Source organism: Gasterosteus aculeatus, chromosome 11, assembly GCF_964276395.1.
Source record: "Gasterosteus aculeatus chromosome 11, fGasAcu3.hap1.1, whole genome shotgun sequence".
In the NCBI taxonomy this organism is placed as follows: Eukaryota; Metazoa; Chordata; class Actinopteri; order Perciformes; family Gasterosteidae; genus Gasterosteus; species Gasterosteus aculeatus.
In genome coordinates, this window is record NC_135699.1 from 5,750,693 (window position 1) to 5,765,892 (window position 15,200).

The 15,200-nt window shown below is 49.4% G+C and overlaps 1 protein-coding gene across 4 annotated transcripts in view; it reads right to left on the minus strand.

Moving 5' to 3' along the window:
• grin2ba (glutamate receptor, ionotropic, N-methyl D-aspartate 2B, genome duplicate a) overlaps positions 1-15,200 on the minus strand; it is an 82,015-nt gene that overhangs the window by 32,781 nt on the left and 34,034 nt on the right. The window lies entirely within an intron of this gene.

Below are 15,200 nucleotides of genomic sequence, written 5' to 3' on the forward strand. Positions count from 1 at the left end.
TATCGTCCCGTGCTAGATGAAGCACGTGCATCTAAGTTCAATTGGGGGGCCGGGTTACAAAATCATGAAATTATGATGGGAACACGCGGATGTCGCGCTTCAATCCATTTGTTTCCCAACTTTCTGTGCTTTCCTCTTCTGTCCCGCCCTCCATCCATCTCCATCCATCTCCTTCTCCCCGCTCTGCTGTCCCATTTCCAACCAGCGGAATTACTGCCTGGGCACAGTTATAATTGAATTTCCAGATTCGCGCTCTCCCGCTCCACCCTTTATCCTCTATACACCCCCCCACACACACACACACACACACCATTTCCTCTGCCTTCCGTGCTCTATCTCCGTCTTCTTAAGAGCAGTACTAATGCACTGTCCAACACACTCATTCAGAGCGCCAGAGGTCTGCAGAGTTTTCATTAGCCTTTGAGAAAAATACACGCCGAAAGGAGAGCAAGACAGAAGCCAGGAAAGAAGAGGTGAGTGCAGGGTTGAATAAGAGACCGTATGCAGAATTAAGTCCTGCAAAACACTCTTTATTTGCACATAATTAACAATAATTAGGCTCTGGGAACATTATCACCTGCGTTGGCACAAAGTGATCGATTAGTGAGTATTAAAGTCCCCGGAGGGGGGCAGCAGGTCGCTGCCTCCTCCGGGACGTCAGCGCTGGCTGCTGTACACGGACAACAATACGCCGCAGCGCACAATACGGCGGGATGAATGGGCGGTGGAGACGGGGTGTGTTTGTGTAGCGGGGTGGGGGCGAGGGGGGGGAGATACGGCGAGAGATGAGTAGAGGAGGGAGCAGATAAGAGAAAAACAGAGAGGGACTAAATGAGAGAGAGAGAGAATAAGCGAGCCAGGATAAAAGATAGAGATGCACAAAAAAAGGCAGCGAGTGTTCTGCCAAGACTTGAAGCCTGCGGGGGGACAGAGACAGAGGACAGTGTTGTGACAATAGGATGAATGGAGAGCGAGAGGGCAGGCTGGCAGACGGCTGTGATCCCGTATGTGGAGCGAGGTGACCAGTGATGGGGCAGGGAAACGGTGTGTGTGTGTCTGTGTGTGTGTGTGTGTGTGTGTGTCTCAGGCAGTCAGCCAGCCATTTAGGCAGGAGGAGGCTAAGCCTGACCTGTTCCACCACAGAGGGAGGAAGAGGAGCACGGGACACATGTGTGCCCTCCTCCAGGGGACGCGCGCGTGTGTGTGTGTGTGTGTGTGTCTGGATTGATGGAGACGTTTCTTGTGTTTGTCTGTATCAATGCGTTTGTGTGCCTCTAATTCCAACTGTATGCGCCTGCTTGTCCGTATTAGTGTAAGTTTAGGCTCAGTAGGACTCCCTGTTACATGTGTGTGTGTGTGTGTGGGGGGGGGGGGGGCGTTTTCCATGGCCGACAGGCCCTGTACGGCCCCAAAGCCCTCAAATGAGTGCACTCACACACTCCTGGAGCAGTTATTGGACTCGGTGGGGAGAGGGAGTCAGTAACTCAGTTATTTCAATTACACACACAGGGGCACATCAGTGACTGCAAAAGAAATAGACCCACTTTTAATCGCTTGAATATGCAGGACACACACACACACACACACACACACCAAGTAGAATGGCTTTAAATGCAGACGCTGACATCCTCACACAAACACACACACACACACACGTAATTGTACGCAAACACACACAATGCCAGGCACAAGATGACAAATCACGACCGCAATCAGAGACTAAAACTGATTACTAATACTGACACACACACACACACGCACACACACACTCACACACACGTAACAGACTGTGCTGAACTGCACTGATGTCATAGAGCGAGCCAACGGGTTCATGGGAACACACGCTCACAGACTGCACCTGAACACAATGAGACTTCCTACAATATAACAACAACATAATGTGTGTTCAACGGCTCGTGTAGGTGTTTAAATACCAAAATGTGTCTCTACAACTTGCATTTGAGTGAAAACTGGCCTCTCGTCAAACGATCCAGTCGCACACGACAAACTGAGCGGTGCACGGACGAGTCCTGGAGGCCAAAACGTCGTCAGCCAGAGAGCCGCTGGGTTCAAAGACCTTGTGTTATTGGAGGGCGACCGCTTGGACGCGCCTATAGGACCTATACGAACAATGTGGAATCCCATCTAACCGGCCCATAAAGAAAGGGACTAGTTGGCAGCATCGATGATACCGATTTGAACTTCATTTTTGATAAACCACTCAGGTCCGTCTCCTGTGAGAGGACGTGGCAGCGAGCCGAAGGCAGACGGAGACAGAGAGAGTGGAGATGGAGCTCGGTGGAGCAACGCAGAGAGAGATGATGGTGTCTGCTGCTGGGAGGTGTTTGGCAATGCATATTTCTATCCTGCCTATAAAGGATCCTTTGAACTTGAGGGGGGGGTGCTGCTGCTGCACTGCCTGATGGGGAGAGAGGGATGAATAGAAGAGCTGGAGTGGGAGGTGAGGCAGGAGGAAAGGAGAGAACAGCTGGCCTTCGCTTGGATTTAGCGAATTTAGAAGACAGTGGGCCTGAGATGCATACAGCAGAGCTACACACACACACACACACACACACACACACACACACAAGCCCTCAAGCGCGTCCATTTCAGATAAGGCTTGTGAGCACCGGCTGCCATCGCCACGTGAAAATTACGCATTGACGACAAGCCTGTCATTCGTCTTTGTCCCACACTTCTCATCTCTACCTAAATGGAACGTCTCTCTCTACCGCGCTCTTCTCCTGCCTCATCATCACATTTCTTATCATGGAAGCCTACTTATCTTTAATCAAACACACACCGGCCTAATTAGCTCACACATTTGTCAGACCACCATCTAATTAACAGTGACCTTATTCTAAGTACTTTTCGAACCTTCCCTTTCAAAAAGACTTTCGTTTTTTTTTTTTCAAGTGCAGCTCTCCATTAGTGCTTTTGACAGATTCTGTCCGTAACATGATTGTGATTGCAGGGCGCCCCTCCGCCAATTCACACGGCTCTCGAGGACTTGCGAGAAAGAGGCTGTAATCCCAAAAGAAACTGGAAGGGGGGAAACTGAAGTGGGAGAGAGTTTTTTTTGTTTGTTTCTTGACACAATCAGACAGTGTCTGAATGAAAGTTAATACAACTCAACACACGCAGACCGACAGTGCACAGATCGTGTGTCTCTGGCCCATTTCTGCTCTAAGTTTAGCAGCCGGCCCACCGAGGGGCCTCTGCACGATGCTGCAGATTGTCCCCCGGTCCTTGTGGACGTGCGTGTCTCGTGGAGTTATGCTAAGGCGGCTAAATACGGCAGCCGGAGGGAAGCGTGAACCTGCAGCACGTCACCGACTCGGCTCAGGCTTTTAGACCCGTGTTTTGTTGTCTCTGGAAATGTGTGGCTGAGGGTAAGTGATGAATAATGAGGTGGAAATAGAGTGACTACATTTTGTAGGACACGGTGGATACGCAGTGACAGAGACGGGCTGAGCAGACGGACGACTGTGGACACGCTCCGCTCTAAAAAGTGTGGAGGAAGGTGGCTCAGGAACCAAGCAGGACATTTTATGCGTTTTGTTTATCCTAACAAAAGTATTGAAATGATTCACTAGGATACGTTTCAACCGAATATATATATTTTTTAACTAACAAACATTTTTCAACCCAATATATCTTGACTTTATTTGAAACAATACCCGGTCCCACCCAACAAACACATTAGACCACATTCTGAAAGCATTTCCTCTAATGCTGAAGATACAAACACAACATCGGTTTCGCTTGTCCAAGAATGAGATAAGTAGCTAAACAGGATTTTAGTAAAAAGTAAAAATGCTCTGTTCTTATATTTTATTGCATTGTACTCAAAACACCAGGATCTACGCCGTAATACAAGAAACACTGATGTTTGATTCCATCAGTTCAGACTTCCGTGGCTTGAGAATGTTGGCTGGGTATCATGTCGTTATGCATCAAGTGCCCATTGAGCGTCACAAGACACCTGCAGGGCTCTTATCAGTAAGTGGATGGATGGGGGGGAAGGACCCTTCTGCAGAATAGCCATAAACGCACGCCCCTTGCTGCATACGCACCATCACCAATCTCCACATTTGCGAGTTGAATCAGAAAATATAGAAACAATGTAAACGCGGCGGCTCACAAAACGAACATGGTGCACCTGCCTGCAAATTACAATAACATTTCCAATTTAAGTTTTTTAAATGGAAAATGACAAAATCAATAGTGGTCAACAACAACTCAGCGACATTAGGAAAAGCTAAAGGGAATAGAGTAGTGAAATTAAATAGCTCAGTAGTTTATTTTATGCCAAGTTTTACCAAACCCAAGTTTGGTTCTAGACGCGTTCGGCCGCAGAATCTAATTACGCGTTGCGAGGCCGGAACGTTTGCTGGGAGAAGACTTCAGTCGCAGCATCCATTTGCATCTCAGTTTATCTCAGACGACAGAATGAAGCGACAGCTGCAGAGAAGGTTTGTGTCAATCGTCTGGTGCAGAGCCACCGCGATCCAACCGGGGACGGATGTGATAAGGGAAGAGGACGTTTCGGCGAGGACGGAGGGGGGGGTTAAGTTGTGCGGCGGGGAGTCCGACGTTGCAGCTCGGCGGAACCACAGAGCGTCCCAGGGCGGCTGTAAAGTGGCTTGGGGGGGAGGGGGGGGAGGGGGGGGTGAGCGTGCTTCTGTAGACTTCCTTCTTCCGGTGCCTTGTTCCGAGCACACGGGGGTGGAGGGTAAACGGGACAGTGGGTTGAAAAGAAGGGAGGGGGGAGGGTGGGAGGTACTCTTTCCTCCCATTTTGTCTCAGCCTCCCTCTCCCAGGTCTCTCCTTCTGCCGGCTCCTTCCCTCCCTTCCGTCCTCTCTCCCCTCCCCTCCCCTCCCCCCACATCAATCATGCATCCCAAGGTGCGCCTGGTCCGGGCTGTCAGTTGTAAGCCCAGAGCCATCGTCCTGCTGGGAGTGTTTCTTGCTACCATCACAATACGAAAAATGAATTCTCTCCCTCCCTCCCTCCCTCCCTCCCTCTCTCTCCTTCTCCCTCCCTCCCAAACACATCATCTCATCTCGCGTAAATCCACGGTCTTTGCTCCGCCTCACCTCCAGTTACACGGTTCATATAGGAAGCGCTGGCACGCGCAACACAGCAAGGTCAGAGGTCAACACTTACCCTGAATCATGCCGCCCGGCCGATCTTCAGAGGAGAGGAGAGCAAAGGGAAAGAGAGTGGGCACAGGTGATGTGCACTACTGTGGCAACACAATAAAGGCGGGTTCTCAGTCCCTGTCGGCTTCGAGACCTTCCTCTCCATCTCCACCCGCCCCCCTTCCTCCCCCTCCCTCCTCCCAAAGACTGCCCCCCCTCTTCTATCTCCACTGCTCAGTGGAACAGGAACGATGAGAGGGAGGAACCACCAGGAGGCCCTTGCTGAGCTGAGAAAAACTGAGAAAGGTATCCATGTGCTCTCACAATCTCCCCGTCCCCGACTCACACAGACCACCCCGTCTCCTTTTATTGGCTGAGATGATAATTCTAATTCAAATCTGCTTTATTGGCGTGACGAATTCCGTGCGCGGTGGCGGTAGGGGGGTTGGATTGTCTCCACAACAGAACATCTTAGAAGACGGGCTGAGACAATAAGCTGTATGCTCCTCGTCTCCCGCCTCACTCAGTCTTCCCTCCGTGACTAACTGAACCCTTTTTTTTATGCGTAAGCCGCCCACAAGCACCTATAACCACGCCCCCCCTTCTCCCACGACGGCAACACGGCCAGACATGTCCCCCGTTAGTCAGGTCGCACCCTTTCTTGTAGTTACCTGTTTCCTTGCGCGTACACCTGTTTGTGTGTGTGTGTGTCTGTCCTCATTAAAAGGAAGTGGAGTCGGTGGAGCAGAGAGTCAGCGTCGCGGGGACCAGAGATGTGAGATGCTTCGGGGCAGATGGACTCCGGAGCTCTACACAGTGTATCATTCATAATCCAAGGATCCATTCGCTTCCTCTGATTTCCTCCATTCCGCTCTCTGTTTTTCACTCACATTCGTTTCATCAGCACGTTTGTACGTCGCGCTACATCAAGTTTTTGTTTTTTTTCAACCACAGTCATTCCAGCGTTTAAACATCTGTCTTTATTCATGCTGCACTGTGTTCTGCAGTGCGCTCCCAGACACACACACACACTTGTGTCCATCTTCCCTCTGCCTCTCCGTGGCGGCCTGACAGGCGTCCTCTGTGGCTGCCAAAGCCTTTTAACCACAACAATATCTAAATGGCACACAATGGCCCATTAGAGTCATCAAGCCTTTTAACCAGCAACCTTCAGCCTGGCAATTAGGAATATTTCATTCAGCCTGCCGCCCCTTACACACACACACACACACACACACACACACACGCACACACACACGCACACACTCTTTCATCTCCACCTCCCCTCCGGCACGTGCACACTCTCACTCATGTGCACTACATCTCGCCCCTCCTCTCTTTCCCTCTGCCACATTCACCCTACAACAGCGGCCCACAATCAGTGTCATGATCGATTAACAGATTTCACACGGCATTTACAAAGAACCAGATGAAAATGAAGAGACGGAGCGGCCGAGATAACGGGGAGCCGATGGGAAGCGGTTCAGCGTGCGCCGTGTCAGTGGCGCCGGCCGCATCGGCCCGAGGCAGAACAAGACCGATAGGAAAGCACAGCGGCACGGCCGCTACGAGCAAAGCTCACCTTTGACCCTTTGACCTGGGGGGTGAGGAGAAAAATGGAGGGGGACAGTGGGACACAGGACACATTTTTAACTCCATTCTTTAATTCTGTAAAACCATGTGGTGCGCTCTTGTTACAGGCGTGGCATTATTATTAGGTGACAGAGAAAATAGAGACCAGGACAATCATTTCATGTTATGTCACTGGCAGCTCCTTTCTTTCTCCATGTATGTTGGATTGTATACATGCTGTCCGGCTGTACAACATTCTCTAGATTATTGGGCTTAAGACGCATAACTGCCTCTGGTTTAAGGTCCATATGGGGACTGACTTTCCACTGTCTTTAATAAAGACACATGTGCTTATAAATATCATACATACAGTACCAGTCCAGTGTGTCCAAACCTTTGACTGATACCATCCATACTTTTTCTTTTTAAATGACACCCTGTGTTGTTTAAGTACACATGTTCGGCCTGACTTCAGCCTTTTCTGCTCCTCTTTGGGTAACTATCAAGTTCAGCCCGAAAGTGTGTTTGAAATGTTATTCATGAAAACAGTTGGAAATAAAAGAGAGCGGGGAATAAAATACAAGCCAGGGACGTCTGAACCCGGTCCTGCAGCGGCGCATTAGAATACCGACCACCACTTTCGGGCATTCGATGAAACATTTAAGCAGGGTTTGATCCTCCTGAATGATGATGATGCTAAAAAAGAATCAATCCGAGCGCCCGTCTCCAGCTGCTGATTCACAGCTGGGTTCACGACGAGTGGAAACCGCCTATGAAGCCTTTACTGGACGATTAACCCCTTGGCGGTGCTTCCATTCGCATAAACACCTCTGATAGATGGTTTTCTTCATCCATAAGCATTGGTTATGATTTCACACCTAGTCAGTCTGCCCCCCCCCCCCCCCCCCCCCCCCACACGCTTCACCCCCCCTCCTGACAGCGGGGTGCGACGGCAGCCAAAGCACACGCTGTGGAGGCGCGAGACGTTCTTCCTTTCCCTCGCGCTGCCTCAGTGCACGTGCACACATGCATGAGTGCACGTGCTTTTCCGGTGTCGAGGCGCTCGGCAACACGCGCATTAGGAAGCACGTACACATGGAGGTGCACCTGTGTACATTCAGACACACCAGCTGAGGCACTGAAGCCAGCGTTTAGCTCTCGTCTCTCTCTCTGTCTCTCTGTCCTCACCCTCCCATGCAGGCTGGATGCGCACTGTACCGCTGAGCACGAGTTGGATCCCACATCTGGAAACTGCTGGTGACTCAATGACTCACTCACACACACACACACACACACACACACACACACAGACATGCACGCACACGATCCCTATGAATAGCAAAGCATTTGGGTGTAATGACAAGTATTTATTGGACATACAGGCTCTGGCGTATCATTCGCCGTTCATGTCAGATGGCGATAAGACGGATGGTGAGACATTTGTTTTTCTACACTGCGTACGGTTATTTCCCTTTCACCTCGTACCGCTCCTGTGCCACTTGCTTGTCTCTCCTGCGTATCTTTTGCCTAAACACTGTGGCAAAATGTATGCATTTTATCATTTTATCACTGTGGTGCATAAACACACACACACACACACACACACACACATATACACATACACACACACACACATACACATACACACTAGCCGCTGGGTTCGTTTTCAAACCATAGCGAGAAAGATCTGAATTCACAGTAAAAGAACGCGCATGTTGTTCCTCGCCTAAAGCGGCCGGCTATCGAGATAACACATGTGACTGAAATGCAGCGCGGTCACGTATGCAGCTGTAAAGCCCGGCAGCAACATGGACCCCAGAGAGGGGGGGCAGGCGGGCCACAGTAACCTGACTAACCCCTCTGCGGGTTGCGGAGGTGCGGTGCGGCACTGCGCTTTGCGTGATGAGCTCCGGCGCCTCCCAGAGCACTTTGAGGGCATGAGAGCAGAGCGTAACGCGTTGCACAATCAGCGGCTGAGGCCGAGTGGAGTGACGGTATTTGCGGAGCGAGGTAAGCTGGGCTTCTGTGAAATGAGGTGATGTAATAGTAATAACACACACACGCACGCACACACACGCACAAATACTGCTTAGTCTGTAAAGGACATAACTGGAGAACACGTCCAAGGACACGTGCCTACTGTCCCATTAAATGCAGTGTTTTATTGAACATGCATTTTGCTAATAGGGTCATAAAATATGTACACTAATGCCGAGCTGTTTTCTCACGTTGAAAGGCTAATTCATCTCTTTCCAAAGAAAGGGAGGATGTGGAAGCAGGCGACAGAAAGAAAATGAATTAATCACAAAACGAGAGTAAAATAATGACATTTTCCAAACACGGCTGGGAAGTTAGGTCGCATTACGTCCACCCCCCCCCTCCCTCCCTGTGGGCAGCTTTGATGTACGAGTTTTAAAGCAACTCGTGTAACTCAGAGCTTCAAAGAGGACAGCGCGTCTGTGTCCAAACTGCAGGTGCACTGACCAAAACAAAGAGTCTATTTAGGGCAGAATTCAACCAGACGGGGCGTGATGGGCGAACACGGGCTCCATCGTGAACAGCCACGAAAGTAGATCCAATAATGCCGCATCCGTCATTTTAAGTGCCTTTACTTTACTTATCAAGTGTCTTGCTGTAAGTTCTGTAACTCTTACGGGATTCAAACACTTTGGGGGACATAAAAGCTACATGACGTAAGACAGGAAGTCATACGGCATGTAGCTCCAAACCCGGTCTGAGTTTGCAGGACTTTATTTCCCTTTGCTCGTCACACGTTTTGTTCCTCCTTCCCATCCGTCTCCTTTCCTCCCATCTGCGCTTGTCCCGCACGTGCATCACTCGCATCCCTCGGATTCTATCAGCCTCTTTCTCTCTCTTTGTATGCGACGCCCCAACGCGCCCACACACACACACACACACACACACCTTCTTTTCCCACGCTCAACCGCCTTAACTGTCCTCTCCACCCCCCCTCCTCTCTGCCGGTGCTAGACAGACACTGTTCACCCCGTTTTTTTTTTGTTATTATCTGAACTTCACCCAAACCTAATCTGTCTCATTCTCTTTCAAGCTACGGCCCGTCTCTCACTCCCACTGTGTTATCTTTTCCTCCCGTTCCTGATTGGACCACTACTATTCCCCAAACGGATTTTTGTTCTCAAGATTCAGCATTTAGAATGAATATTTAAAGTGAAGTCATTATCCTCCAAATGGATTATCATGCACAGCGCCCAGCTGCAACGTATAAAGTGGAGTTTAGCGTGTTGATTCTTTTCAATTTAGCGAGTGTTCTCAACCCCGAATGCTCTTTCCCTCCCTGCGTCCTACTTTGGAACCCAGTTATTCGATCTCTCTCCAGACCCTCGGCCTTCCCGCCAGCCACCCCTTCGTCCCCTCGCGCTCTTCCCGTCCCCTTCTCTCCCTTGTCCCGCATCTCCATTTTTATCAGTCTCCCTGCAATGTTAATTCAAATTGCCTGGTTCGGGAGGACAGTACGGTTCCAATAATGCCGAAGGCACTTAGGAGAACATAATCAATCTCTCTCTCTCTCTCTCTTGTTTTCTCTCTGTTTTCTCTCCCTCCCTTCTTCTCTTCTCACCCTATTTTACATTCCCTCCAAATGCGGAACGGGACTCAAACTGCTTTAGTTCCCTCTCTATCGCCACGTTCTAATCGAGCCCTTTTGGTTTGAATATTTCATCCCTGCCCCTTGAATGTCCGTCTTCTTTTAACTTGAGCGCGGCGTTACGCGCTCCCCGGCCCCTCCACAGGAGCGGTGCAGCGTCCCAGTGCATTCGGCATTCTGTGTGCGCCCGAGGGTGCCCGAGCACACGGCGACTTAATACACATCACTGCTGCCGCTTTCACATTATCGCACTGACGGACAGAAGCCTGCGTGGCACCAAGCCAGCAAGAGTACGGTCGACAAAAAGGCCAGAGAGGAAACTCGGATGTAAAAAGGAAATAATCATTTCAGTTTTGTTCAATTCACTTGTTTCGTTTCGGTGAAAAAAAAGTATGCTTTAAGAATTTAATTGAATTTTCTCGATCCTGATTTCAAAACTCTGGGCACGGCCCCTGCAGACCCCTTTGTGATTAGCTTGTTGTTGCCTAGCAACGCAAAAAGGGGAAAGCATTCTGAGTTGCCGTAACCGAACATTTTTATTTTTATTTGAGGTGTGGATGATCCCCTCCACGTTTGTTGGGTTCATGGTTTCAGAGGACGAGCTAACAAACACCTGACATCTGGCCACTTGGTCTTTTATTTGTGCCTCGCCGCTTCGTGCTCTGTCACATTAACATTCGCCCCACTTTTCCCATACCCAAACATTTCCGTCTCACCCCTCCAGCCCCGTATCCCTCCCTCTCCAAGGGAGGTTTCACCTCGCACTCTATTCATCCTTCAACAGTTTTCCCTTGTCCGTCCGTCCGTCCCTCTCTCTTTTCATGTCCCCGCACACCTCTCTCTCTCTAGGCATCAGCTGCTGCCCTGTCAGGTTGAGGGCGGAGACAGGTGGAGAAGAGAGGCAGCGATGAAGAGACAGAGAGAGGCGAACGTGGAAAGAGGACACAAGAGGGTGACGAGGGGGAGAAAGAGTGAGAGAGAGAGAGAGAGAGAGAGAGAGAGGGTGATGGAGAGAGAGAGAGAGGTTGAGGGAGGCTAAGAGAGGGAGCGAAATACTTCTAATTCACGGAGACAGGCTGCGTTTCCGTGGCAACGTGGTTTCCATCGTAACAGCCGTGCTAAGGATGCCATTAGTGGGGAACAAAAAGAGAATGCCTCTCACTGCCGGTGTGGAGCACAAACACACACGCACACTAAGAAATACAACAGTGATGCATTTATACGGCCTACTACAGTAACAAACACACAAAAGCACTCAATATAAGACACACACACATATGCACCCACCCACACATCGCTCTGCCCCCCTCAACTCGTAACTCAACACACGTCCTGCTGCTGCTCCCCCACCGCCCACACAGCAACGCACTAACACAGACATGTAGGAGTCTGTCTCACACCTGCGATCAATCCCGCCGCGGCGCCTATATATTACGAAACAAAATCATTCCGCGCTCTGAGCCGAGCGCCGATCCCCCATCATGCCGCGGGGCACAGCAGCTCCCGGGAGCCGCGTCTGTATTCTATTCCAGCGCCGACGCTTTGATACACGTTCTGTACCGCTGACCGCCAACACGCATTTTCTTCTGAGGACTCGGGACGGGTCCTCTTATCGAAAGGGAAGCGCGCAGAAAAACGGGAAGGAAACATCCACGAGAGGGGGGGGGGAAGAGATTAAACGTGTAAATGTCCGGCCCCCCGACAGCGAGGAGCGTGAAGGTCAGAAGCAGCGCGCCCCGATTCAGACGCGTTTGGTGGCGGGATGCTGAGTGGAGGAGTGAGAGTCGAACGCGACCTGCTTCTCTTTTCCACGGGGCATCAGGTGCTCTCATAATCACGCAGTTACTGAAGGAATGTAATAATCTGGTGTATGTGGTGCAACGCTGCTCAACCCCCCCGACACTAGAGAGCATGTGGCTGTTACTATAGGCGGCGGACATGTGTCTCACCCTCTGCTTTGCTCCAGGGCGTTACTACAGGTTACTGAAGCATCGTGCTCGTGCTGCAAACCCCGCTATGGTATTTACGTTGATGCACGCCCTCCTCAAGCTCGCTGTGAAGCCTACACTTAGGGGCCGATGCGATGGGTCCAATGCTGCAAAGGCACGTGGTGTTGGCTCCAGTGCAGGAACACGCTGGACATATCGTTCAAACCCCGGTTTGAATGCAAAACAGGGAAGCCGAGCAGAAGCAACGCCAGTGATTGCGATCTTACCTATGAGGTGTTCGTTAGCATTTAAAGAGAATGAAATCAATATTGCAGCGGGTGAACGTTAGAGAAAAAAAAACATATCAAAGATGATCGTAAAAATACAGCTGCACAAAAGAATGGCATCAAATTAAAGGGCAATCAGTGGAGTGTGCATGATAATTAGCTGAGCGAGCTTAAAAAGACTTCTGACGGGGAACCTTTTCATTTAATGGCGTTCCTGAAATTGCGGCTGTAAAAATAGCCTCAGAGCGGACACCTGGTTGGCTGTACCTCGGTGCAAATTAGACAAAAACAACAAACTTGAGACCTCAACACACAGAGTCAAATGGAGGTTTAACAGCAAACACACATGTATACAGTATGTCAATATACATACTCTTAACAGATATGCGATATTGTATTGAATGACATTTTGTTCTGTGAACTACTACAGTCAAACAACACTACAATAGATATCTGAATAGGTTGAACCTGTGTGTTTTAAGAACTAATTTGGAGGTTTATCTTTGTCCCTTTGTACGGTGAAAGTGCAGCTCGATGCCCGGCGCGCTGCAGGAAGGTGCTGCTGTCAGCTCATCCAGAACCCGGGGAGGCACCTCAAAGGCTTCGTCTATTACTTTCACGTTCTTATCTCACAAAATAACCTTGGCGTAAGTCGGAGGAACTCTACAAAGAGTTTGCCGCCGTGTCTCCTTGACGACGCAAACCACAAATGTTGAACGCAATCATGTTTGATATGCATTTAAAACCAGGATGGATTATTGATGCATGCGAATGGATTGAGTGTTTGTAGCGGTTTTGTTGTTGTTCTGCACACAGCGTTCTGTTTATTAGCATACTGCATTGTCTAAGAAGCCCCCCCCCCCTCAGCGCCCAGCCGCCTCGTGCCAATAAAGGTCTATTAAGCCCGTTTGACTTTGCTAATGCAAATCAGTCTTTGACAAAGAACAGGCCGGCCAGAGCTCCAGTGTGCCCGACAAGGGCCCGATGTGAGGGGAACAAAAACAGGGTCTAATGCAAGTCCCTGAATGCCCAGTGGGGGTTGTTTGTATTGGTAATGTACGCATAGTAATGGTGGTGATGTACACAACATGGTAATGGTGGCAAAGATAATGGGACGACAAGCAAAAGGATGTCCAGAGGTGTGATAATAATGGTGATTATGAACTTTATGACCTCGTTAAACTGTTTAATGAGCTCTTGTCTCTATCTGATATCTGATATTATGTGTGTTTAATTGAAATAAATGAACTTTATTCTTTTTCTTTCGTCTTTCTGCTGCAGGTCAGCCAGTACACCTCTTTGGTCCGGACTCTAGTTGCTATACAAGGATCTCGCGGGTTGTCCTTCACTGTGAGGCAGACATTTAGAGTGTGCAGGGAACGCATCCTTCTGACGGCTTCCCTGACAAGCGCCAGCATGACGTTCGCATTTGTCATCAATGTCGCCATTAGTTGATGGATTGTCTGGAGATCGTGCACACATTCATCTCACCCACAGAATTCATCGCAGTGGCATAAGAGACCCTCTAAACTCATCATCTAGTCCTGGTTTAAGACTAAATACCTGCAAAACAGCCCCACCAGTGCTAATTAGCTAACATTAGCACGGTAAGATGATGGAACATACGCATACAAGCATCTTCATTGGGAGCACATATGTTGAACAGGCGTTTTATATGGTCTCATTTCTATCTATCATTCCTGAATTGAATTGAATTGTGTGTGCTGCCCCTTGCAGACAACACCGTGTGCTTCCTGTCTCGGGGTTGGTTTTAAACTCAACTCCTTCAGTGTGCCAGTGAGATGAACTCTTCCAAATGCTTTTACAGGCGTACATCACTTTTACTAAAGATTCTGCCCCTCCAAGGGGCAGTAAATCACAGTAGCAAATAAACTCCTGCTAATATTTAAAATCTACAAAAGTTATGTTCCTTCAAATGCACGGATGCAAACTCTGTCCTGTGTCCGACGGAGACCAGCGCTGATGTAGGCGCTCCCTCCTTCATACTGTAACAAAAGTGTATGCTTCATACATGCAGAAGGTGCATTACCCGTCTTGCAGTATTTTACCCGTCTGACTCTCGCGTCCGTGTACCGGATCCCTAAATGTGTTTGTACGGGTGCTGGCGGCTGTGCGTTTTGCCCGCCGGTGGACGTGCGAGGACAAACTGCGGGGATTGTGGGTAAATGCAGACGGAGAGACGGAGCGGAGACCAAAGACGAGGCGGTGTTTGCTGTAATTTAGGAGAACAAGAGAGGGGAGAGGGGAGGGGAAGCATTCATCACGAGAGCTCGACTGGCCTCAACTCACATGACGTGAGAACGCGAGAGGGAGAGCGGAGCGCCAGAGATAAAAAATAGAGAGGGAGGGACACAACAAGACAGAATGGGGTTGAGCAAAAAGATCTTTTCTGTGTTTGTGGTTTTCCTTTTCTTTTCTAACGCAACCCCAGGAATTCTTTTGTGCAGATGAATTCAAGATCACCAGTTTTTACGTTTTCAAAAGAAGGCAAACAGAACTTTCATGGGGTCGGTTTCCAGTTATCTGGTCTATAAGCTGCAGTGATACTAAAAATTAAAAATCCGCTTCAGACAACAGTTCACATTTTACTACAAAAAAGCTTAATCAAACTCTGCCATTTTT